A 23543-nucleotide genomic window follows, 5' to 3' on the forward strand; every position below is an offset into this window, starting at 1 on the left:
GGATTTTGTCAAAGGCTTTTTTAGCCTCTAGTGAGATGATCATGTGCTTTTATTTCTTTCAGTTTTTTTTAAACAGTGTATTACATTGACAGGCTTTCCTATGTTGAACCACCCTTGCATCCTTGGGATGAAGCCTACTTGATCATGGTAGATAATTGTTTGGATGTGTTCTTGGAGTCTTTTTGCCAGTATTTTATTGAGTATTTTTGCATCAATATTCAAGAGTAGATTGGTCTGTAGTTCTCTTTCATTGTTGCATCTTTGCTTGGCTTGGTTATCAGTGTAATTGTAGCCTCGTAGAAGGAGTTTAGTAATGTTTCTTTGTTTCTATTGTGTGGAAAAAATTAAAGAGTATTGTTATTAACTTTTCTTTGAAGATCTGGTAGAATTTTGCATTAAAACCATCTGGTACTGGGCTTTTTTTTGTTTAGGAAAATGTTAATGACTGATGTTAGTTCCTTAGTGGTTATTGGAATATTTAAATAGTTTATCTGGTCTTGATTTAATTTAGGAATGTGGTACCTATCCAGAAAATTATCCATTTCTTTTAGATTTTCCAGTTTTGTTGATAGAGGTTTTTGAATTATGACCTGATGATTCTCTGAATTTCATCAGTGTTAGTTGTTATGTCTCCTTTTTCATTTCTGATTTTGCGAATTTGGATGCTCTCTGTCTTTTGGTTAGTTTGGGTAATGGCTTGTCTATCTTGTTGGTTTTCTCAAAGAACCAACTATTTGTTTCATTAATTTTTGTATTGTTCTCTTTGTTTCTAGTTTATTGATTTCAGCTCTCAATTTGGTTATTTCCCGGCATCTATTCCTCCTCGGTGACTTTACTTCTTCTTGTTCTAGAGCCTTCAGGTGTGCTGTTAAGTCACTAGTGTGAGATTTCTCCAACTTCTTTATATACTTCTCTTCTTTGGGGTTTACTGCTATGGTGTTATCTATTGCCTGTGTTTCCGTGGTTGTATCTGACTTCCCTAGGTTGTAATTTTCCTTCTAGTGCTTTCTGGAGGGCTGGATTTGTGGATAGGTATTGTTTAAATCTTGCAAGTTTTGCTGGGTATATAAGTTTAGGCTAGCATCCATGGTCTCTTAGTGTCTGCATACATCTGTCCAGGTCCTTCTGTCTTGCAAAGTCTCCATTGAGAACCTGGGAGTTATTCTGATGGTTTAGCCTTTATAAGTAGCTTGGCCTTTTTCCTATGCTGCTCTTATTATTCTTTCTTTATTCTGTAGGTTTAGTAGTTTAATTATTATGGTGCCAGGCGACTTTTTTTTTTGGGGGGGGGGTTCTATTCAGTTTGCTGTTCTATAGGCTTCTTGTATCTTCATAGGTATTTCCTTCTTAAAGTTGGGAAAGTTTTCTTCTGTGTTCTTGTTGAATATATTTTCTGTGCTTTTGAGTTGGTATTCTTCTCCTTCCTCTATCCTTATTATTCTTAGGTTTGGTCTTTTCATGGTATCCCAGATTTCTTGAACATTTTGTGTTATGTCTTTTTGGCTTTGGTATTTTCTTTGACTGATGAATCCATTTCCTTTATTGTATCTTCTACACCAGAGATCCTCTCTTCCATCTCTTATATTCTGTTGGTTATGCTTGCAGTTGTTTTCTTGTTCATTTACTCAGATTTTCTATTTCCAGTTTTCCCTCTGTGTCTTCTTCATTGTTTCTATTTCCCTTTTCACGTCTTGAACTGTGTGCCACACCTATGTATTTGCTTTTTCATGGTTTTCTTAGAGGGATTTATTGTTTTCTTCCAATTTTTATTTGTCTTTTCCTCTATTTCTGTATAGATTTCTTGCAATTTTTGTTTGTCTTTTTATCAATTTCTTTATTGATTTCTTCCACTTTTTTGTTTGTCTTTTCCTAAATTTCATTTTTCATTTTTTTCTTTAAAGGTTTTAGCTTCCTCATGATGCCATTCTTGAGGTTGTTTTCTTCTGCTTCTTCTACCTTGTGATATTCAGGTCTTGCTTTTTGAAGGAGGCCTATGTTCTGGTGATGCTGTATTGCTCTTTGTGTTGTTTTATGTACTTCTGCTTTGAAGTCTGCCCTTATCCTCCTCTAATAGGTATAAGAGGTGCCTGTGTCTGAGAGAGTTGCTGTTGGTCCCCTCTGTGCTTGTTGTGTCTGTTTCTCAGGGGGCCCTTCTGGGTCTAATCTTAGCTCTTGGTCTAATTGGAACAGGCAGATTCTGTGTCTTAGCGAGCTGCTCTTGGATTGACCCAAGCTAGTTGATTCTGTGACTCATGGATCCATTCTTGGTCTTATCGGGGCTCTTGGTACAGTCAGAACCAATAGATTCTGTCCTTCAGGAAGTCACTCTTGGCCCAATGAGAGGTGGCAGATTCTACTTCTCAGAAAGCCACTCTTGGTCTAATGAGGGCTGGCAGATTCCCTGTCTCCTGAGGTTACTCTTGGTCCAATGACAGCTCTTTGACTAATGAGAGCTCTCTCACTAAGCCTGCTGACAGCTGGGCGTTGGTTTCTAAAGCCTCAAGGAGTGGCTGGGGCTTTGGGCAGATGGGTATGAGGGCAGAGTGTTAGATTGCAGGGTCTGCTGATGGATCGTGGTGAATTGGGAGCCATCCATTAGGAGCCCTGCCTGCTGAATGTTAACTGCCCTTCACTAATCCTGTATAACACAAATTGTGAGAGGGGCACTAGCACATTCAAAGTTTGTTGTCTTTATTTTGCTTATGCCAGACAGTTATGGTTGGAGACTCTGCTGCTCCGTTGGATGAATTTAATGTTTTGGGGCACCAGAGTAGATGGGATCAGACTGCAGTACTGAATTGCCAAAGGCAAAGTGATTGTACATATTTTATTAGGCAGTATAGCCAAAGCAATGTTCATAAATACCTGTGAGCAACGGAAAGGTGAATTTTAAGGTGGCATGATTGGTCTGGACCTTTGGTGCTGGCTAATCCATCATGGTATTTCCAGACATTATATAGATATGTTACTAAATGGCTGTTTAATCTGTAGAAGCAAAAAGAAATGTATCAAACAAATGAAAGAAAGGGTCCACCCATGGATCCTAAATTATAATATCATCCTGAAACTGAAAAGTGAAAGGAAACAAGTTACAGGTGTCTTGTTTGCCATCTACCACAAGGATCACTCTGAATTAACCAAGACATGCCAATTAGATGCTGATGTCCTAGATTTTGTCTGTGAGGTGAGACTTTCTTGTGAAAAGGCTGAGCATCTTTCCCTATCACATCCTTGATTTCCTCTTCTGGTTATTTCCCCAGAATGCCAAGCACACATTGATTTAAGAACTTTGAATGGATAAGATTTTGACCTATTGAGTTAAAAATGATCCATTCCCTTGAGGCATTGTAGAAGGGAAGGAAAAGTTGTCTACCTCTTGTATGCCTCCTTTATCAATGCCTGATCATACAGATAATCCTGTATATAATTCTAGGCAGGAAAGTCATAAGGAGGAGATAAGGAAGAAATGCACTTTGAATTCAGCCAGTTGTCACCATAATCAGCAGCCAGTTCCCTGTTTCTAATATATTTTGGAGTTCTGATTTGTAGAGAAGCAAATGCCTTTGGACATTGGAAATGTTAGTGAATTGTCCAATGCTAATTAATCTCAGAGAGAAGATGGCTCTGGAAATGGGAGTTGACATTCCCACCTCAGGTCTAAGCATGTCTGTCTCAAAATGTCTTGAAAGTTCCTGCCATGACAATGTGACAAGGAAAGAGGAGAACTAAAAACAGTGTAAGATCCTAGACACCATGACCCCTAAAGACAGCTAAAGGATAACTTATTACAAATAAAAAACTACTCTTGTTTATCTTCTGACATAAAATCATTTATCATTAAAAAAGTTACTGGGATGACTATCTGTGGAAAAAGCATCGAAGGCCTTCAACCTAGAAGTGTCTCAGTCAGTAAATACAGAGGATTAATTTTAGTTATAATTATTTGTTTTTACTTTCTCCAAGAGGTTATAGGCATAGATTAAAAGATGTTTTGCTATGTATCTACCAGATTCAGGGCATTCAGCTATTTGTTTTGCTTTGATTTTATTGTAACTCTATCCTGATGACCTCCATTTGGGAAAAGAAAGTATTCAACTTGCTTTAATTTTTTGAATTTTACAGAAACCAATAGTTATGAGACACTGAATATTTTATAAAGATTTTGAACAAAGATTTTGGAAGTTTTCTAGAGCCTTTTGATACTTAGAGAGAATCTGGTCTTTCTATATCAAGTGTCCAAAATCATGAAGTTCTAGTCTATCAGTGTCCATTGGAGGATCTTTATTAGAGCCCTGACTTGCTTCCTGGGAACTTCAGTTCCAATTCTTCCACATGGTCAGCTTCTGTGTGTATTATTTCACATGGATATTTTTCTCTCAGTGTATCATGCTCTTCCACCCTCATAACCAAGATCCACCAGGTTAGATACTTGACTCATCTCTGGGACAAAAGTCCTGACATAAGTAACTCAGGAAGGACAGGTTTATTTTGGCTGTCAGTGTGAGGGAGCATGCCATCATGCCCAAGAAGTCATGAGCATAAGAACACGAAGTTGCTTGTAGTAAGTAGTATATCAGCAGTTAGGAAGCAGCGAGCAATGACTGCTGGTGCTCAGCTTTCTTCTTTATATGCAGTCTGGGTTCATAGTCCATAGAATGATGCCATCTACATTTAGGGCTGATCTTCTCACACCGAATCTAGAAAATCTTTGACATTAACCAGAAGCTCTTATCCTCTTCTTGACTCTAGCTCTTGTCTTTTCATCATTCAGTATTAAGTGTCTTAAGCCCACTTCTTGCCAATTTCACTTCATAGTATTACATTATTACATTCATTTACTTGTGTGCAAGTGTTTGGAGTGTTTATGTGTTATTTTCTAACATGGGACCATGTGCAACTGCAGACATATGGAGGTCAAGAGTCAACTTTTAGGTGTGTTATATGGGTCTTGAGTGAGGGGTCAAAGTTTGAAGGTATCATCCAGGTTCACTGGGGTTAAGAACTTAGGTCCTGGAAAGAAAACTCAGAAAGACAGGAAAGGGAAATAACAATTGAGTAGAGAAGGGTACTAGACAAAGCAGGGCGATTCCAGACCTGAGGTAGGAAGGGCATGCAGTAGCTGCCTGCCAAAAGTGACACTGACAGAGATGTGAAGGATTCTGATAGAAAGTAAAAGGTATGGATCTGAGAAAGACACAAAAACAACTCCCCACAGGAGTGAACAATTGTGAGAGTCCCTAACAGTTGCAAATTGACAGAGAAACAGATAGTCTCTGGGCATAGGGAAAGAAACAGAAGCAAAACCCCACAAACTTTATTAAAACTGTCAAACAGCATCCTCTAGACTAGTGGTTCTCAACCTTTCTAATGCTGCACCCCTCTAATAGAGTTCCTCCTATTGTAGTGACCCCTAACCATAAAATGTTTTCAGGGCTACTTCATCACTGTAATATTGTTAATTTAAAGAATTGTATTGTCAATATTTTTGGAGCTAGAGGGTTGTCAAAGGGGTCTCAAACCACAGGTTGTGAACTAGTGCACAAGGCAATGGGAGGTGCACTCTAGCTGGGAATCTGCTCTGAAGCTGAGGTCAGATCATTTTGATAGGCAATGCCACCTCCAGTGTCCCTCTCCTTCATGATTGGTCCTAAGCAAGTGTTCCTTGAACAGTTTCTGTTGCCTCTGCTTCCTGCCTGTTAGCAAATTTTATCAGTCCCAATCTCCTAGTTGGTGTAAGAAATGAGCACTCTTTTTTAAAGGAGACAGGCATAATATTTTAGAATAAACAATTTCCCTCAACTTCTCTACATTGACCTTTCTCACAGATTAACATTGGATAGCACCAGACTGTGTGCAAATGGAGTTCTGGCTAATTCTAGCTGAGAAGACATGATGTTTCCAGGTATTGATCAGAAAGATGGGAGCCCTTGGTTGGAAAGCAGACTCTTCATGCCAGTCAAGAAGGCTGCATTAGGACACACTTGTCTGTGTAAATATAGGATCTGGAACAGCCAGTTGATAACTGTGTTGTGCTGGTGAGGTACCATCTATCATAGTGTGAATCTATGAAAACAATTACAACCCGAAGTGATCATGTGATTTAAGAAAAATCATAAAAAGCCACATTGTGATAGTTTTGAGCTTTGTACTTATGAGAGGAGGAATACAGGCAAGAAACACCGCAAACCCCTCTGCAGGCCTTAGAGTAACCATAAGTGAGGGTAATGAGTTCCTTGTTGCTTTTCTCTACTGCAGCCTCTGTGTGCTGACCACAGGGAGGTACATCCCCAGGTCGGTGAATCCCAGATGCAAAGGACTTTTCAAACAGGGTTTCAATAAGGGCTCTCTGTTTTCAAATGACTGTGGTTTTAGTCTCAATTGCTGATTTGTTTTATATTATAAACCTGTGTAAGAGTCCTGATCATTTCCTGTGCCACAAACTGAAGGCGATCCTGCTTTGTAATGTCCTGCACAAGACAAATTATTCTACAAATTTAAGTTCAGCCATATTCAGGTTTTTAGGACACAGGTACAATGCAGCCAGCTCTGTGCCAGAATAGAACATGAATGACCCCTGGCCCCTTTCACCTTACATTCCTTGATCCTCTTTGAATACTCATAAGCAGCTCCCAACTCTCCACATCCTTCTAGAATTGCACACTCCTCATGGAATGGTCAATTAAAATCTTTTTTTAGAACAGTTGAGTGCATTTCTAAGGCATAGGTCCAAATATTTCCACATTACTCAAGTACTGATTCCAAAAGTTTAATAAGTTCATGGTGAGGTTAATAATATTAACTGGAACAATTCTATTCCAAGGACCAATTTTCTACTTTACTTTCCAGTCTCATGGTTGTGACAAATATCTGACATGATGAAAGACAGGAAAGAGTGGATATTTGAATATTATTTTCTCACAGTTTGAGGGTACTATAACAGCAAAGAGTGTATGGTGTAGGAAGTATGAGGCTTCTGGTCACTCTGTGCCTATCACCAGAGAACAGAGAGCTATGAATGATTCTGGTCTTCTTTTTTAATGCAGTCTGAGTCCACTGCTCATGGAATGATGCCACCCATATTTATCATAAATCATCCACCTCACTTATCCTAGCCTAAATATTCTCACATACATGTTTAGAAGTCTTTTTGTTCTATGATTCTATATCCTGTCATCAGCCACACATTGCTCATAATCAAAACATTTCCTGACATCTGATCTTGCTTCTGTGCTCAGTTGAGTCTGGGTATATTGAGTTTATAATAGTTACTTTCTGTCAGGAGCAAGCATATCTCTGTTATTTTCAACCCATTGGCTTCCAGTTTAAAATTCCTTGTCACATATCTATAGATGTAACTCTACCATCTTCACCTGTCACTCTACTCTCTGTCCTGTGTGGGTTAAATTTCCAGCACATACATAATTTGTCCACTCGAATTAAGGAAATTCATATACTCCTAGAAGGCTACTGCTTACCAAGTCCCCTATAACATCACCACAAGCCATGGCACAAATGTTCTTGTACAACCACACACCCACAAAAAATTAATGTAATAAAAATGATATATTTGGACCATAAATTTTCAAGAAGAGGATTAGGAATGGTTAATATTGAATGTTGAGTGAACAGGATCTGAAATCAAGAAATACAGAAGCCTATGGTAATGTCTCAAAGAGGTTAAGATGAGGTTAATTGGGCTGGGAAGAACCATCTGAAATAGAGTAGCATCATTCCTTGGACTGAGGTTCCGGGCTGCCTAACAAGGAGGGAGCTAGGTGAGCATCTGCAGTGCTCTAACGACTCTCCCTGCTCCCTAACTACTAATGCAATGTAGCAAGCAACTTGGGACTCTTGCCCCCATGATCTCTCACTCATGATGTGTATTTCCTCAAATTAAGAGCCAATATAAACTTTCCTTCCTTTACTTGCTCATGTTATGTATTTTGTCAGAGAAATGAATCAGGTATGTGATATGGTGGGTGGTGTGAAGGAGATGGAACATCTAGATGAGTTGTTCTCAAACATCCTAATGCTGTGGCCCTCTAAAACCCTTTCCCGTGTTTTAGTGACCCCCCAACCATGAAATTGTTTTCATTACTACTTCATAACTGCAATTTTCTATTTTTATTAATCATAATGTAAATATCTGTGTTTTCCAATGATCTTAGGCAATCCATGTGAAAGGGTCATTCAACCCAGAAAAGGGACCACAAACCACAGGTTGAGAACCATTGATATATATCCATTGAGGGAAAGTATTCACACAGTCTAACACACACTCAGAAAGCTGACCTGATTAAAGAATAGGGACTAATGTTCCCAGAAAGAAAATCAGGATTTTTTTAAGGTCCTGAAGGATGGCTGATAGATTAGCATGGTCCTATGCTACCCACCACATGGACCATCAGAGCACACTGGAAATGCCTCGGTATTTGGAGCATTTATTCACAACTGGGCAAATAGGAGATGGCTACTGCCTTCTAATAGAGACAGATGACAGATGGCACTAGCATACTCAGTGAACAGCATTGCCTTCTTTCTCCAAGAGAGCATCCCACACTCCCAGCAGTGCCAAGGCTAAAACTTCCTGCTCTACCTTTCAGAGATATGAATACTTAAGTGTCTCCACACAAGAATGGGGTTTATTTTTTTTGTGTTGAGGTGTCTGTTTACTTGCAAACCGTATTTCTCATGGGATTTACTAGGTTTACTGAGGACACATGCCTTTATACTGTACTCTTTCTTGCTATTACTTGTTGGCACTGTGGAATGGGATCATGACCTGCAGTTTAGAATGTGAAAACATTTAAAGAATGGAATGAGTTTGACAGTAAGGAAGGAATAAAACTTAGACACACTCCCAGAAGTCAAGTTGATATTTTATATAGAATGAATTGATGATTACACAGTACTGTGTACAAATGGGCAATTTCTTCAAGGATTCGCCTGGTAGATGTTAAAATGCCAGAGCCCTCACTTCAGACCTTTTGCTCAGCCAGGTTGGAATCACACCGGGCCTTCACCTGACTCTGTATTTTCAAAGCGATCATCTCACAGAGAAACAAAATCACGCCAAAGAGTGACATCCTGGCAGTCAGGACACCCATTGGGAACACGTTTGTGCAGTGTTTCTTTATAATGTCCTCCTTTTTAACGGGAAAGTCGGCTGAAAAGTCAAGAGTGGTTTGCCCATAGATGTCTACCAGGTGTTTCAAGGTCACAGTGATAAGTGTGAAAAGGCTGCTCGCAGCCAAAATTATGGCAGACATCTTGTAGCAAAACAGCTGGATCTCAATGAATGGGCCTACCATACAGCTGATCTTAATGGCCACTGAAGTAAAAATCAGGACTAGGATTTTCATCAAAATGGCCCACGCTATCAGGACTTGTAAATACTGAAATTCAGATGACTTGTTCCAGGTTTCATTGCTAGGGGTGTGAACCAACATCCTGGTCATAGACCCAGAGACGTTAAAGTCCTGAGTGTAATAAGCTTCCCAGAGTCCAATTGACACAAATTGCACAACCTTGTTGTTAAACTCCCACAGGCACCAGCATTGGCTGTTTGCAAGGATGATTTCCAATACCAAAGCTGATGTACTGCAAATCAGGCCACTGAACTTGAAGATGTACTCCTTCATGTTGGCAAATCTGAAGAAGGCATCAAAGAAGAATAGAGTCAGTGAGAATACAAGGGCAGTCAGGAAAACAGAAGGAGTCATGGCTTAGAGAGCACTGAGCTCTCATACCTTGTCCCTATTGTCACATAGAGATGTTTCAGTGGTCTTTGTACAGATTATTATTCTTCACAGAGTAGATAATAATATTTGTTGACTAGGAATTTCAATGCTTAGAACTGAGAATGAGAAGAGAGTTTGCAATATCATATGTAATGTCATGCTTATTTTACCCGTAATTGCAATTTGTAAATATTTTAATACCATGAAGAGAGGAAAAAGCAGAGGAATGCTCAAATTAATAGTCATTTTGAAAATATAGTACTATAACATTTCATGATTGTTACAAACTGAAATCATCTGTGAAAGAAAATAAAAATAATTCACATAGTAAAATCATTTATGCAAAATAACACACTTGACATAAATTTGTGTATACATATATGTGTATAAAAAGAGATCTATACATGATAGACCTCATAAATGATAGTGTACAATGCCATTCCTCTTTGTGAATTTTACAGAAATGTACACTTCCCTAAAGAAAGCTATACAAATTTTATAATTGAAACCAGAAAGCGTATGCCCATCAACATCTATCTGTAATATAGCTGGGGATAGAGTTCAGTGGTAAAGTGATTATCTAATACACACAAAACCCAAAGTCTTCTTTAGTATCTGTAAACCAAAATCTATATGTAAAATTGTCCAGAGAGTGTGTCAGAGGAATAGAGGAAATGGATAATTAACACATAAAATCTTAGAAATCCATAAAAGTGGATTTTTCTAATTTTAGCATATCTCTTACTTAAAATTTCATCTTTAGATAATTAGCTTCATTTCAGTGAAAAAAAAAGAATCCTGACATATTTTTGTTAGCAAATATCTTCTTTCACAGAAAATTTACACTCTATATTGTAACTTTAAACAAACTTCTTTGCATCTTTTCTCAATTCCAGTCTTAGGATGAAGGAAGGAGGTGAGTCATTTACTCACTAGGCCTGTGATAACATCACTGCTTACTGCGCATGCAGAAGGTTGAAGGGGCGTACACACTGGATCTCCTTGCCAGGAAACTTTCCCTAACAGCTACCCCCTGCTATAAAGTCTCTGTAGAATGTGCTTCCTGACTGAGTGAAGGCAGTAGCTGTTCAATTAGGGAAGTTTCATCAGCAAGATGAGTTCACAATTCATGGTGGCTTGGGTAACACCCTGCCCACATCATCTTCCTTTCCAAGGCAGGCTGGAGGCAATGGACTCCAAGAACAGTGTGCTTTGAAGCAGTACTGAGAACACAATGAAGATTGCTGGTGTTCCAGAAAAACAAATGAGCTAGCTTGGCAGTATCTGTTTTTTTCGGGTGTTTGAAACACGTGGAGTAGATGCGCGTGATTCATAAAGACCATATTTGAAAGCTCCCATATATAACATAAAGTTTTTATACTTTTGTGTATTATGGACAAGAAGATTCATTTAGAAGGTGGCAGGATCACAGTCGTTCTTCCCAGTAACAGTAAATGCCCATATATGCAGTCAGAGAAAGAGTGGAAAAACCTTCAGAAAAAAGAAATTCTATTAGGCAGACATTTCAGCTCAGAGCAATGTCTCTCTAACTGGTTGATCCCACAATCCTTTCCATTCACTCCTGTCCTTGGCTTAAGAAGAATCTCATTTAAACATTTCAGGAATATGCATACATCTTACTAAGGACACCCATCTATCATTTCCCCCATTTTGTAAGTAAGGACACAACAGAGAGAGGTTAATTCATAAACTCAACATCAGGGACCTACAAAATTAAATCTGCAGGGCAGCTCAATGATTACCTGCCGTCCCACATGGGGCTTCTAGACACTTACCCACATGTCAATGGCCCTTTCTGGCATTCTCTGTTCCGTGAAATTGAATGTGATTATTAAAACCACCTGGGAATGTAAAATACTTGCCTCTTTTTCTCTTCTAGTAAGACTAAATGTGAGTGACTGCCAGTTGACAGAGAATTTACTCACTTTAAAAATTCTTGTTTCCATGGCTACTAAGGCTGAATGGTGGATTATGAGCAAAGAACGCAACTTCCTAGCCATATTTGGCCATAAAGGACCAGTGTGCTTAACTTCCATTTGTATGTGAATAGTCTTTAAAAGAGGATTTTCCTTTTTGAAATCATGCATCAAATAAATACTACAATGCCTGATGGATATAGTAGAGATAGTTATTTGAAAAAAACTAAGCCCTCATGCTATGGGATGGTCTGTATGGCAAATGTGTTGCTCTGATTGGTCAATAATTAAAATACTGATTGACCAGTGCCTAGGCAGGAAGTTTAGGTGGGACTAACAGAGAGGAGAAAAGAAAGAACAGGAAGGCAGAAGGAGTCACTGCCAGCCGCAGCCAGGACAAGCAGAATGTGAAGACACTGGTAAGCCACAGCCACGTGGCAAGGTATAGACTTATGGAAATGGGTTAATTTAAGCTATAAGAACAGTTAGCAAGAAGCCTGCCACAGCCTTACAGTTTGTAAGCAATATAAGTCTCTGTGTTTATTTGGTTGGGTCTGAGCGGCTGTGGGACTGGCAGGTGACAAAGATTTGTCCTGACTGTGGGCCAGACAGGAAAACTCTATCTACATCCTCATCCCCCATTCCTTGCCCTCCAGTGTCTGTGTGGTGGAAGATAGAAGTTTCACTTTAGGCAAACTGTCTTCATTGGAGACTTTGAGACCACCTTACCTTGTAGAAACATCTTAGATAGAGACACAAAGTATATATTGTCAGTAATAACAGATTATATGTATATAAAACCATGAGGTATTTTGTTTTGAATAGAAAAATATCCTCCTTTTATCTTTCTGTGTTTTACTTCAAACTGTTACTTTGATGATACTAGTTAGGGTTTCTACTGCTGTGATAAAAACACCATGACCAGATACCTGGGCACCAGCCACTCCGGGAAGACCTGCCCAACTTGGCCCCAGGTTCTGGCCACCGGGCAGGTCCCCTTCTAGCCCCACCGGGAGGGATCCCCTTTTCCAAGCTCCCCTGCAGCCCCTGCAATCTCCGTGCCGTGCCCCCACACCCATCTGCCCGAGACCCCAGCCACTTCCTGAGACTTAGAGACCGGCCCCCAGCTCCCATCCTGCCCCCAACTTCCCCTCTGGACCAGAGGTAAGTATACAGGCCCAACCCAGACCACATCCCTGGGCACCAGGCACTCCGGGAAGACCTGCCCAACTTGGACCCAGGTTCTGGCCACCGGGTAGGTCCCCTTGTAGTCCCACCGGGAGGGATTCCCTTTTCCAAGCCCCCCGGCAGGCCCTGCAATCTCCGTGCCCTGCCCCCACGCCCATCTGCCCGAGACCCCAGCCACTTCCTGAGACTTAGAGACCGGGCCCCAGGTCCCATCCTGCCCCCGACTTCCCTTCTGGACCAGAGGTGAGTATCTGGGCCCAACCCGGACTCCATCCCTGGGCACCAGGCACTCCAGGAAGACCTGCCCAACTTGGCCGCAGGTTCTGGCCACCGGGCAGGTCCCCTTCTAGCCCCACCGGGAGGGATCCCCTTCTCCAAGCCCCCCAGCAGCCCCAGTAATCTCCACGCCCGACCCCCACGCCCATCTGCCCGAGACCCCCCAGCCTCCTCCTGAGACTTAGAGACTGGCCCCCAGCTCCCATCCTGCTCCCGACTTCCCTTCTGGACCAGAGACTTCCGGTCCAGATAAGGGCTTCCATCCTGCCCTCGAGTTCCCATTTGGACAAGAGAACTCCCTTTTGGACAAGAGAGAGAGACTTCCTGAATCTGTCAGCTCTTTCTGAAACAAGTACACTGATAAGACCAAGAAGGAACCACAAGGAGATGGGCAGACGTCAGGGCAGAAGTACATACAACAAAATGAAGAGCAATACAGCATCACCAGAACCTAGCCCGCCTCCAACATCTAGACCTGAACATCAAAAATTGGAAGAAGCAGAAGAAAGTAGCCTTATGAGTAACATCATGAAGAAAGTAGAGGCTTGTGTAGAGGAAAAGACAAGAAAATTGGAAGAACGCTATAAATAACTAGAGGAAAGGGCAAACAAATTAGAAGAAAACAATAGAGCCCTGCAAGAAAACAATAAAGTCCTAGAAGAAAACAATAAAGTACTGAAAGAAAATCATGAAAAAGCAATGAAACAAACAAAGGAAACAGTCCAAGACCTGAAAAGGGAAATTGAAAAATTAAAGAAGACACAAACAAAGGGAATGCTGGAAATAGATAACCTGAGTAAAAGATCGGGAACTTCAGATGCAAGTATAACCAACAGAATGCAAGAGATGGAAGAGAGGATTTCTGGCATTGAAGATACAGTAGAAGAAATAGTTTCATCAGTCGAAGGAAACACTAAAGCCAACAAAGTCATGAACCAAAATGTCCAAGAAATTTGGGACACCATGAAAAGGCCAAACCTACGAATTATAGGGATAGAAGAAGGTGAAGAATACCAACTCAAAGGCACAGAAAATATATTCAACAAAATTATAGAAGAAAACTTTCCCAACTTAAAGAAGGAAATGCCTATGAAGATACAAGAAGCCTATAGAACACCAAACAGATTAGACCCCAAAAAAGTCCCCTCGACACATAATAATGAAAGAACTAAATGTACAGAATAAAGAAAGAATATTAAGAGCAGCCAAGGAAAAAGGCCAAGTGACCTATAAAGGTAAACCCATCAGAATAACACCCGATTTCTCAATGGAGACTTTGAAAGCCAGAAGGACCTGGACAGATGTAATGCAGACATTAAGAGACCATGGATGTCAGCCCAGACTAATATACCCAGCAAAACTTTCAGTCATCATAGACGGAAGGAACAAGACATTCCAAGACAAAGCCAGATTTAAACAATACCTATCCACAAACCCAGCCCTACAGAAAGCACTAGAAAGAAAATTCCAACCGAGGGAAGTCAGATACACACTCGAAAACACAGGCAATAGATAAAGTCTCAACAGTAAACCCCAAAGAAGAGAAGTACACACACACTACCACCAAAAATAACAGGAATGAAGAATCACTGGTCATTAATATCCCTTAATATCAACGGACTTAATTCACCTATAAAAAGACATAGACTTACAGAATGGATACGAAAGCAGGACCCATCTTTCTGCTGCATACAAGAAACAAATCTAAAATTCAAAGTCAGGCACTACCTAAGAATAAAAGGCTGGGAAAAGACTTTCCAATCAAATGGTCTTAAGAAACAAGCAGGGGTAGCCATCCTGATATCCAACAAAATAGACTTCAAACTAAAATCAATCAAAAGAGATCAAGAAGGACATTACATACTCATCACAGGAAAGATCCACCAAGATGAAGTTTCAATTCTGAACATTTATGCCCCAAACACAAGGGCACCCACATATGTAAAAGAAACATTACTAAAGCTTAAACCACATATAAAACCCCACACATTAATAGTGGGAGATCTCAACACCCCACTTTCACCACTGGACAGATCTCCCAAATTGAAACTTAACAGAGAAGTAAAGGACTTAACTGATGTCATGACCCAATTGGACCTAATAGATATCTACAGAACATTCCATCCTAACAAGAAAGAATATACCTTCTTCTCAGCACCCCATGGAACTTTCTCTAAAATCGACCACATACTTGGCCACAAAGCAAATCTCAACAGATACAAAACAATTAGAATAACCTCCTGTGTTCTATCAGACCACCATGGTTTAAAGTTAGATTTCAACAACAACAAAAACTACAGAAAACCTACAATCTCATGGAAACTGAATAATGCTCAACTGAATCACCAATGGGTTAAGGAAGAAATAAGAAAGAAATTAAAGACTTCCTAGAGATCAATGAAAATGAAGACACCACATACCCAAACTTATGGGACACTATGAAAGCAGTGTTAAGAGGGAAATTCATAGCACTAAATGCCCACATAAAGAAGTTGGAGAAATCCCACACTAGTGACTTAACAGCACATCTGAAAGCTCTAGAACAAGAAGAAGCAAAGTCTCCCAGGAAGAATAGATGCCAGGAAATTATCAAAGTGAGAGGGGAAATTAATAAATTAGAAACTAAGAGAATAATACAAAAAATTAATGAAACAAAGAGTTGGTTCTTTGAGAAAATCAACAAGATAGACAAGCTCTTATCCAAACTAACCAAAAGACACAGAGAGAGAATCCAAATCAACGAAATCAGAAATGAAAAGGGGGACATAACAACAGACATTGAGGAAATCCAGAGAATTATAAGGTCATATTTCAAAACCTCTACTCCACAAAACTGGAAAACCTAAAAGAAATGGACATTTTTCTGGATAGGTACCACATACCTAAGTTAAATCAAGACCAGATAAACTATTTAAATAGTCCAATAACCCCTAAGGAAATAGAAACAGTCATTAAAAGTCTCCCAACCAAAAAAGCCCAGGATCAGATGGTTTCAGCGCAGAATTCTACCAGATCTTCAAAGAAGAGTTAATACCAATACTCTCTAAATTGTTCCACATAATAGAAACAGAAGGAACATTACCAAACTCCTTCTATGAGGCTACAATTACCCTGATTCCTAAACCAAACAAGGATGCAACAAAGAAAGAGAACTACAGACCGATCTCCCTCATGAACATTGATGCAAAAATACTCAATAAAATACTGGCAAACAGACTCCAAGAACACATCAGAACAATTATCCACCATGATCAAGTAGGCTTCATCCCAGGGATGCAAGGGTGGTTCAACATACAAAAGTCCATCAATGTAATACACCATATAAACAAACTCAAAGAAAAAAAACCACATGATCATCTCACTAGATGCAGAAAAGGCATTTGACAAAATCCAACACCCCTTCATGATAAAAGTCTTGGAGCGATCAGGAATACAGGGAACATACCTAAACATAATAAAGGAAATTTAGAGCAAGCCAACAGCCAACGTCAAATTAAATGGAGAGAAACTCAAAGCAATTCCACTGAAATCAGGAATGAGGCAAGGCTGTCCACTCTCCCCATACTTATTCAATACAGTACTTGAAGTTCTAGCCAGAGCAATAAGACAACATAAGGAGATTAAGGGGATACAAATTGGAAAGGAAGAAGTCAAGCTCTCCCTATTTGCAGATGACATGATAGTATACTTGAGTGACTCCAAAGATTCCACCCAGGAATTGATAAAGCTTATAAACACCTTCAGCAACATAGCAGGATACAAGATCAACTCAAAAAAATCAGTAGCCCTCCTATATACAATGGACAAAGAAGCTGAGAAGGCAATTAGAGATACATCACCCTTTACAATAGCCACAAATGACATAAAATACCTTGGGGTAACACTAACCAAGCAAGTGAAGGACCTATATGACAAGAACTTTAAGTCCCTGAAAAAAGAAATTGAAGAAGATGTCAGAAAATGGAAAGATCTCCCATGCTCATGGATAGGCAGGGTTAACATAGTAAAAATGGCAATCTTACCAAAAGCAATTTACAGATTCAATGCAATCCCCATCAAAATACCAACACAATTCTTCACAGACCTGGAAAGAATAATACTCAACTTCATATGGAAAAACAAAATACCCAGGATAGCCAAAAGAAACCTGTACAATAAAACAACTCCTGGAGGCATCACAATCCCTGACTTCAAGCTCTACTATAGAGCTACAGTAATAAAAACAGCTTGGTATTGGCATAAAAACCGACATGTGGACCAATGGAATCGAATTGAAGACCCTGACATTAACCCACACACCTATGGACATATAATTTTTGACAAAGAAGTCAAAAGTGTACAATGGAATAAAGAAAGCATCTTCAACAAATGGTGCTGGCATAACTGAATATCAACGTGTAGAAGGCTGCAAATAGATCCATATCTGTCACCGTGCACAAAACTTAAGTCCAAGTGGATCAAAGACCTCAACATAAATCCAGCTACTCTGAACCTGCTAGAAGAGAAAGTAGGAAGTAGTCTTGAACGCATTGGCATAGGAGATCACTTCCTAAATATAACACCAGTAGCGCAGACACTGAGACAAAAAATCAATCAATGGGACCTCTTGAAACTGAGAAGCTTTTGTAGAGCAAAGGATACGGTCAACAAGGCAAAGCAACAGCCTACAGAATGGGAAAAGATCTTCACCAACCCCACATGTGACAGAGGACTGATATCCAGAATATATAAGGAACTCAAGAAATTAGACATCAAAACGACCAACAGTCCAATTGAGAAATGGGCTTTAGAACTAAACAGAGAATTCTCAACAGAGGAATCTCAAATGGCTGGAAGACATTTAAGGAATTGCTCAACATCCCTAATCATCAGGGAAATGCAAATCAAAAAAACTCTGAGATAGCACCTTACGCATGTCAGAGTGGCTAAGATCAAAAACACTGAAGACACTTTATGCTGGAGAGGATGTGGAACTAGGGGAATTCTCCTCCACTGCTGGTGGGAATGCAAGCTTGTACAACCACTTTGGAACTAAATAGGGCGCTTTCTTAGAAAATTGGGAATCAATCTCCCCCAAGATCCAGCTATACCACTCCTGGGCATATACCCAAGAAATGCTCAATCATACCACAAGAGCATTTGCTCAGCTATGTTTATATCAGCATTGTTTGTAATAGCCAAAACCTGGAAACAACCTAGATGCCCTTCAACTGAAGAATGGATAAAAAAATTGTGGCACATATACACAATGGAATACTACTCAGCAGAGAAAAACAATGACATCATGCAGTTTGCAGGCAAATGGATGGATCTAGAAAAAAATCATCCTGAGTGAAGTAACCCAGATTCAGAAAGACAAATATGGTATGTACTCACTCATAGGAAGATGCTAGATGTGGAACAAGGATGACTGGACTGCTACTCACATCACCAGTGAGGCTACCTGGAAAACGGGACCCCAAAAAAGACACGGAGACCTACATGAACAGCCTGGTCATGAGTGGGAGAAATGAAGGGCAACGGTCGAGGGAAAGAGAGTGGGAGATCCTAGCTGGAGCAAGAAAAGAGAGGGAGAACAAGGAACAGGAGACCATGGTAAATGGAGACCACATGAGAAGGGGAGGAAGCAGAGAGCTAGGGAGGCCCACGGAGATCCACAAAGATACCCCTGCAAAAGAATGCTGGCAATGGTCGAGAGACGGCAGGAACTGACCTACTCTGGTGATGGGATGGCCAGACACCCTGATAGTTGTGCCATAAACGGCATCCAAGGACTGAGGAATCTGGATGCAGACATCCATGGCAGGGCCCCTGGTGGAGCACTGGGAGTCTAATTAGTGAGAAAGAAGAGGGTTTATATGAGCGAGAATAGTTGAAGCCAAGGTAGGATAAAGCACAGGGACAAATAACCAAATGAATGGAAGCACAGGATCTATGAACCAAAGGCTGAGGGGCCCCAACTGGATCAGGCCCCCCTGAATGGGTGAGACAGTCATTTGGCTTGATCTGTTTGGGAGGCAGCTGTGCGTTGGGGCCAGGTCCTGTGCTCGTTGCATGAGTTGGCTGTTTGAATCATTGGACTTATGCAGGGACGAATGGCTCAGTCTGGGAGGGAGGGACTGGACCTGCCTGGACTGAGTCTACCAGGTCGATGCCGGTCCTCGGGGGAGACCTTGATCTGGAGGACATGGGAATGGGGGGTGGGCTGGGGGGAGAAGGAGGGGTCAGAGGAGGAGATCAGGGGAATCTGTGGCTATTATGTTGAACTAAATGGTGTTGTAAAATAAAAAAAAAGACATAAAAAATTAAATAAATAAAAATGAAAATAAAATAAAAAATATATATTTCATGTAAAAACATGTAAGTATTCATTCATTTGTTCAGGAGTGCATGTTTTCCATTCTTTGGGATTATCACATACGTCATTAAGTACATTTTTAAAGATAAAATCTAGGCAATTAGACACTGCAAAATTAAAAAATCAGTTATTTTCTATGAAGGATGCAAAACAACCCTCCTCACATGCAATAATGCAGCACATATATTAAAGATTATGCTTTTGAAGTGAATTCATCATTGAATTTTCTGTTGGATCTACACCGTGGAATATTAAAATGTTCTTAAAATGGTATGATGAAGCATAAAAAAGAAAGTGTGCTTTCTAAGTTGCAAATTTATCTTAGCCATCACTCCCTTCCAACGATAATCAAAGGGGACATATACCCCATTGACTCCTTATCGGTTCAAAGGTCCCAGCCTAAAGACAGTCTGTCTTGGTTTCAGCATTTCTTCCCTGCCTTTGCATGGATGAGGATGTGAATTTTCAGGTTATTTGACTGAATAAATCCCTTGTGGCACTGGTCAAAGGGGCACACAAAGCACTTCTCACCAGTGTGGATAAAGAACTCAAGAAACTACACATCAAAATACTGAGCAGTCCAATTAAAAAAAAATGAGCTAAAGATCTAAACAGAGAATTCACAAAACAAGAATCACAAATGGCTGAAAGACATTTAAAGAAATGCTCAACATCCTTAATCATCAGAGAAATGCAAATCAAAACGACTCTGAGATACCACCTTACACCTGTCAGAATGGCTACAATCAAAAACACCAATGACAGTCAATGTTGGAGAGGATATGGAATCAAAGGGAACCCTCCTCCAGAGTTGGTGGGAATGCAAACTTGTACAACCACTGTGGATATCAGTATGGCAGTTTCTCAGAAAATTAGGAATCGAACTACCTCAAGACACAGCCATACCACTCTTGGGCATATACCCAAGGAATGTTGATTCATACCATAAAGATATATGCTCAGCTATGTTCATAGCAGCACTATTTGTAATAGCCAGAACCTGGAAACAACCTGGATGCCGGTCAACGGAAGAATGGATGAAAAGAAATGTGGTACATATACACAATGGAGTACTACTCAGCAGAGAAAAACAATGAAAGCATGAAATTAGCAGGCAAATGGATGGAACTAGAAAAAATCATCCTGAGTGAGGTAACCCAAACCCAGAAGGACAGTCATGGTATGTACTCACTCATAAGTGGATTCTAGATATAAAATAAAGAACAATCAGACCACAACCCTTAGAACCATGGAGGAGATATATATATATATATATATCATGGAGGTCCCTAGGTTGACTGAGGCTTATAATATATTTCAGTTTTACTCAATTATTGAAAAAAAATTGCCAAACGAATGGAAACACATGAACTATGAACCAATGGCTGAGGGGCTCCCAACTGGATCAGGCCCTCTGAATAGGTGAGACAGTTGATTGGCTTGATCTGTTTGGGAGGCAACTATGCAGTGGGACCCAGTCCCGAGCTCATTGCATGAGTTAGCTGTTTGAAACCTGGAGCTTATGCAGGTACTCTTGGCTCAGTCTGGGAGGAGGGGACCGGACCTGCCTGGACTGAGTCTACCAGGTTGATAGCAATCCTCCGTTGAGGCTTTGCACTGGAGGAGGTGGGAATGGGGGGTGGGCTGGGGGTAAGGGGTGGATGTGGGAGAGGGGAGAATAGGGCAACCCGTCGCTGATATGTAGAACTGAATGGTATTGTAAAATCAAATAAAAGGAAAAAAAAGTGTCAGTATCGTGCGGGGGCAGTTGTGGGCTTCAACAATAATCTGAGCACTCGAGAGGCAAATGAGGCAGGGGGTTGTCTATGAGTTTGAGACTAGCGTGATCTACAAAGCCGAGGTCCAGGCCAGGCGAGACTACACAGAGAAAACCTGTCTAGAAATAGAAAACAAAACAAAACAAAACAAAACAAAACAACCCACCAAAACAAAAAGGGAAAATGGTGACATGAGCTAAATCTTGTGTAGTGTCTGAAATTATGGGTTTTTGTCCTCTGTTTCCTCCCATCCTTCTCCCATGGTTCAGAGAGACAAATAGAAGAGGACAGAGGAGTGAAATGTATGAGGAAAGAAAAGATGAGGAGAGAGTGGGCTCCTGCCAAAGGGAAAGGGGAAGTGGGCATCGAACTAAAAGCCTCAGGTGCAGTAGTCTAGCACTCTGACTTAGAGCAAAACCTTGAATCTGGCCTGGGGTAACCTAAAACGACTTAAGAGACAACTGGGACATATTGGAAACACTCTTGAAGTCCAGACTCAGAATGTAGCTACATCCACTTCCAAGGATCCGAGACTCTCAGACCCAGTTTAAACTGCCCTCCTTGTATAAACCTCCACTTCTCAAAACCCCAGTACACTGCCATTTAAAGGACCCGACACTTTGAGACCTCCTCTAAAGCGCCTCCTTGTGAACCAACTGATCATTTGTTGGGTTGATCATGTGAGGAATGCCAATCCTCTCTGCAAAGCCAGGTAATGACACATACCACACCCTCAGTAAATGTCTCTTTTCTGGACATGTTCTCTGCCAGGTCTTATTCCGGAGATAGGGGAGAAGACTGAAGGAATCACCCGGTCCATCACTACCTGGTGTTTGGGTAATTGTAGCCATAGGAATAATAGCTGCTCTAACATTTTAAAAATGATTTATTTATTTCTAGTTTATATGCATTGGTATTTTTGCCTGCATGCAGGTCTGTGTGAGGGCGTCAGATCCTCTGCAACTGGAAATACAGACGGTTTTGATTCTCTTGTGGGCACTGAGAATTGAACCTGGCTCCTCTGGGAAGAGCAGCCTGTACTCTTAACCAATGAGTCATGTCTCCTCCAGGTCTAGCTGCTCCTTCAGACTGAGGTTTTAGCACGGGGCATGCAGGGGTCTGTATCAGGTACTTCTGGTTATATGTTGTGAGTGTTAGCTTGGAATTTTGCAAGTGTTTGTGGGAATGCTACCTGTGATAGCAGGTTCATCTTTGACTCATTCACCTGCTCTTAGGGCTTTTCTCATCCTGTTGAGTTGCTTCCTCCAGACTGAGTGTGAGGGCTTTTGCCCTGTTTTATTTCATATGTGGTTTTTGTTTGTTATTTCTAGGAGGCTTGATCTTTTCTGAATACAGACAGAGAAGAAATGGTGAATGGTGGACATGGTGGGGTACGTGGGAAGAGTGCAGGATTGCGAAACTGTGATGAGGAAAAAAAAATCTATTTTCAAAACAAAAACCAGTAATAAAAAAGTTCTGATCAAAAAAATAAACAAAAAAAAAAAAAAAGAAAGTAAGAAAAAAATCCCGAGGCCCAGTGGATTCATTGTAGCACCCTTCCATACTTTCAAAGAAATGTCACAACCAAAACATACTAAATTATTAAAATGAATAGAAAGGAAAAAGATCAATAGCGAGCTCTTTCTGCATAGCCTAATACTTAAACCATCCAGCAACACAGGAAAAATTTAAACTACAGGCCTATATCTGTGATGAATACAGGTGATATTACTCTCAGTCAAGCAGTTGCAAAACCAATAAAGTTATATATGAATGATATCACACACAATTAGCAAGTTGGCTTCTTCTTGGTTTCTAAGTCAACTGCTACTTATTCTTTTAGTTGTCTTTCACTGAAGACTGTCAGAACCTGTTTAAACCTCCCTCCTTGCCTGAACCTTCAGTTCTCAAAACCGCAGTAAACTGCCTTTTAACAGACCCAACACTGAGAAATCGGCTAAAAATTCCTCCATGTGACTGACTCAAATAATCTTTGGTTGTGTTGATCATGTGAGTAAAGTCAATCATCTCTACAAATCCATATAACATTTAGGCCCAGTACCTGACACATATCACCTCCTCAATAAATGTCTGTTTTCTGTAGATGTTCTTCTGTGTAAGGTGCTATGTGGTAGGTAGGTAAGAAGATGGAAGAAATCACTGGGTCATCACTACTGAATACTTGGGAGTTTGTAGCCATCGGAACAACAGGTGTTGTAATTTTCAAAACATGATTCATTAATTTTTATTTTCTGTGAATTGCTAT

The sequence above is a fragment of the Peromyscus maniculatus genome, chromosome X (genome assembly GCF_049852395.1).
Source record: "Peromyscus maniculatus bairdii isolate BWxNUB_F1_BW_parent chromosome X, HU_Pman_BW_mat_3.1, whole genome shotgun sequence".
Taxonomy (NCBI): domain Eukaryota; kingdom Metazoa; phylum Chordata; class Mammalia; order Rodentia; family Cricetidae; genus Peromyscus; species Peromyscus maniculatus.